This window comes from Papaver somniferum, chromosome 3 (assembly GCF_003573695.1).
Source record: "Papaver somniferum cultivar HN1 chromosome 3, ASM357369v1, whole genome shotgun sequence".
In the NCBI taxonomy this organism is placed as follows: Eukaryota; Viridiplantae; Streptophyta; class Magnoliopsida; order Ranunculales; family Papaveraceae; genus Papaver; species Papaver somniferum.
The window spans coordinates 149,685,105-149,689,324 of record NC_039360.1 but is presented as its reverse complement, the minus strand read 5'-3'; positions in this window follow the sequence as shown (position 1 = coordinate 149,689,324).

Genomic DNA, 4,220 nt, shown 5'->3' with positions numbered 1-4,220 from the left:
ATTTTTGTTTGTCCATCAATGAGCTGGTTTATCTGCAGTTGAATGTTAGCAAGTTCACTCTTGACTTCATTCTGATCGCGAATTAGATCCTTGACGGATTCTCCAATCTAAGAGTTATACTCTTTCCTTTCAAGCATCTTCTTCATGATGAACTCTTGAGCAGAATCACATCCTTTGAAATCATCCTCCATGTTAGGGTTAACTTCTTCTTTTGGAACAGTTTCCATCGAGTTCCTTTCTGAAGATTAATGAACACCTATAAGAATTATATGTGTTCAAGTATACACCCTAGATAGAAACCCTAAAGTTCCTTGAGGAGATTTGGACGTTCGTGGGCCGATCGAAATGCCAAAGTAACTAGACCCAATTCGGAACACTGCATACTGTGTTCTTTTTAAGGGTCCTTTGTCTCTAAAGAGTCATAAGAAAGAAATACAAAAAAAAAATATCAAGCATACAAACCGAAAGAAAATCAACGAACATACTTGAACATCTCTCAGACATCATCCTTGTATCTCTCAAGTTAGATACAAGAATGGAGATTTTCTACTAGGTAGTAGAGGGAGACATAGTCTCACCAAATGTTCTGAGAGAATAGTTGTGATTTCCTCCAGGATATCTGATTTCAGCATTTCTTAACTTTTCACGGCAGTCTCCAGATTTAGAGAACTGTCTCACAACCCTTCCTGGAATCACAGGAGAGGAATCTTTCTGACTACAAAGTCTGGGACCTCTAGAGATTGGTTCTAGGGGATCTTCGGAAACTGGTCTCCATACTCTAGACTTATATTTACCAGAGTTATTCTTATAAACACAGGACATGCTTTCATGAGTAGCACAAGAAATTTTACCACTAGAATGCAACCCAGTCCTGTAATGACTTCTAGGAAGAAGATCATTTTTATAAGAAGTCTGATTCCTTGTGAAGAGGTTCACTGCAGTAGTCGTCTGACTATTTACTCCATTGACAGTGGAAATAAGCAAATTGTGAAGTCTAGAAATTTGTTTCTTCCTGGCAAAACAATGGACAACATAGTGATTTCCTTTTCCACAAAAAGTACAGGTTCGTGGAGAAGACGCAACAGTTGGTATCTGTTTTTACTTTTCAGCCCTGTGAGAAGATTGTAAGTTATATAAACTTTTCTAGACATAATCTTCTCTTGGAGGATATTTCTTCATGTACTGTATGTCAAGAGGAACAGTTGAAACAGAAGAAATTTTCTTTAAGACAGAGTTTTCCTTTTCCAAGGTCATATATTGTTCATGGGCTAGTGAAAGTGATGCATCTAGCTTTTCTTTCTCAGCACGAAGTCTGTCAAGATCAGATGAATGTGTCTTGATCAAACATTTTTCTCGAATTGAGCCTTCTTTGATCAGCTTTTCAAGATCAAAAATCTTTTTATGTTGTAGATTATTTTCTTCAAGAAGTTTCTCAATATTCTTAGAGAATGACTCTATGATGTTATAGAGCACATGTTCACGATCAATAGACTTTTCAAATTCATCAATGAGTTGTTCATGATTCTGAAGATCAAAAAACTCATTAGAATTTTTTGCAATTCTGGTGAGCTCCATTTCAGCTTTTGCCATTGTGTCCAATGTCTCATTGGAGGAAGAGTGGTCAACACCAGATGGGACAGTCTTTCTACCTCGGAATTCGGAAGAATCAACTAAGGAGTAATCCTTTGAGGTATTTCCGAGACACTTGACATAGTTGAAAGCTTTAGGAGGCATTTTGGTATGCGTACGAGATTTCGTCCTCAGACTCAGATTACTACAAACACGGACTTGTAAGGTATTGAACGTGTTTGCCTGCTCTCTGATACCAATTGAAAAAGCGGGGGTCTAACAACAACACCCAATATTTCGCTTAGCAATCTGTATGGACAAGCTCGAATATACTTTCAAGAGAATCAACAAGACTCAATCAATTAAAAGTATATCAACGAGTGAATATCTCTCTCTTGTTTTGATTTACTCAAGCTAATAGAAATCATCGAGTCCTAATCAAACACAAGGAACAACTTGGACGGTACCAAAGACCAATGTCCAAGGATCAATCAATATCAATCAACAACCAAAAGTCGGATTTCCAATTGATTGATTCAAACGCACAACATGTATTATTTCAATTATATAAACAAATATAATACGTAAATAGAAATAACACAGACACCAGAATTTTGTTAACGAGGAAACCGCAAATGCAGAAAAACCCCGGGACCTAGTCCAGATTGAATACACATTTTATTAAGCCGCTACAGACACTAGCCTACTCCAAGCTAACTTCGGACTGGACTATAGTTGAACCCCAATCAGTCTCCCACTGATCCAAGGTACAGTTGTACTCCCTACGCCTATGATCCCAACAGGATACTGCGCACTTGATTTCCTTAGCTGATCTCACCCACAACTAAGAGTTGCTACGACCCAAAATCGCAGGCTTTAACAATAAAAAAATCTGTCTCACACAGACAAGTCTATCAAAGGATCAATCTGTCTCCCACAGAAAAACCCTAAAATTTTTTGTTCCGTCTTTTGATAATAATCAAGGTGAACAGGAACCAATTGATAATCCGGTCTTATATTCCCGAAGAACAACATAGATTAATTAATCACCTCACAACAATCTTAATCGTATGGTAGCGAAACAAGATGTCGTGGAATCACAAACGATGAGACGAAGGTGTTTGTGATTACTTTTTATATCTTGCCTATCGGAGAACTCTCACGATATCAAGCCAATCAATATGATTGTACTGTTACGATAAAAGATGCAAGATCATATCACACAACTACGATAAAAGTAGTATCGGTCTGGCTTCACAATCCCAATGAAGTCTTTAAGTCGTTAAACTGGTTTTAGAAGAAAAGCCAAAGGTTAAAGGAGAAACAAATCTAGCACGCAAACTAGTATCACACGTAAGGTGTGGGGATTAGTTTTGCACAATACTAGATGTCTCCTTTATATAGCCCTTCAAATCAGGGTTTTGCCTTAGATACAAAGCAATCAGTATTCACCGTTAGATGAAAACCTAATTTAGATTCAAGCTTATATTTCTCAACTGTTAGATCGAAAACTTAGCTTGTCATACACAAATGACTGTACGCTTCTAGGTTTGTTAACTGCACCCAAACGTGTACATTGTTGGTTCAACAATCTACCCAATGAGGTTAACCATATAGCGTTTCATACCAACCATGTTCTTCTTCACCATAACTAGTTCAATTGAATCAAATGAACTAGTTAAGAGAGTTGTTCAATTGCAAGGAAATCTTATGTAACTACACAAGACACAATTGAAGCAAAGATGATTTGATTCACTCGAATCGGTTCATGAACTTTAATAGCCACGGTTTGAAAATGCATTCCTTAGTCTTTTAAGATTAAGTTCACAAATCATCTTTAGATATATAACCTTCTCAAGTTCGCAGACTAGGTTCGCGGACTTAAGACACCTGATAGAGTTTACAAACTCCGGCAGAAATTCTCGGGTTTGAGAACTACGCCGGTTCGCGAACTGGGTTCGTAGACTTGGCTCACGCAAGTAGTTTATCAACTCCAGCAGAAATTCTCAGGTTCGAGAACTTCGGCAGTTCGTGGACTGAGTTCGCGGACTTGGCACTTTCCATACTTCCGGTTCTGTTGATCAACAAAGTTCGAAAACTTTGGTTCAAGGAATCCATTGGTTATGTAATCTAAACTCTCATTCCAATCATTGAAACATTCTTAGAGGACGTTATATAGTTGTTACATTATTTCTCGTCAAAGCAATTTTCAAAGTGATTGAAACTTCATAACTTTCGTCACTAGGTAAAGATAAACTTGGTCGAAGCGAAAAGCTTACCAAAACATATTTCGAGATATAGATAGGCGAGGTATACTCGGCTCGAAATACCAAATGTGTATGATCTAGTCTATATGTATAGCATACGACTTTTGTCTCAAAGAGTAGGAGATAAAATAGATAGACTTTTGAGTGACAGATAAGTTCAAGTCTCCACATACCTTTTTGTCGAGAAGTTCCACCGGTTCCTTGATTAGATCTTCTTCTTGTATGATGAATCGCCATGAAGTCCTTGAGCTCAACTACACTTACTATCCTAGTCCGAGACTTAGCTATAAGAGACTAGAAATCAAGAGTTATAGGTTTGATCACTAACATTGACAAACATGCTTGAGATAGCAACACATGCTAGTTTGACCGAGCAGTGCTCTA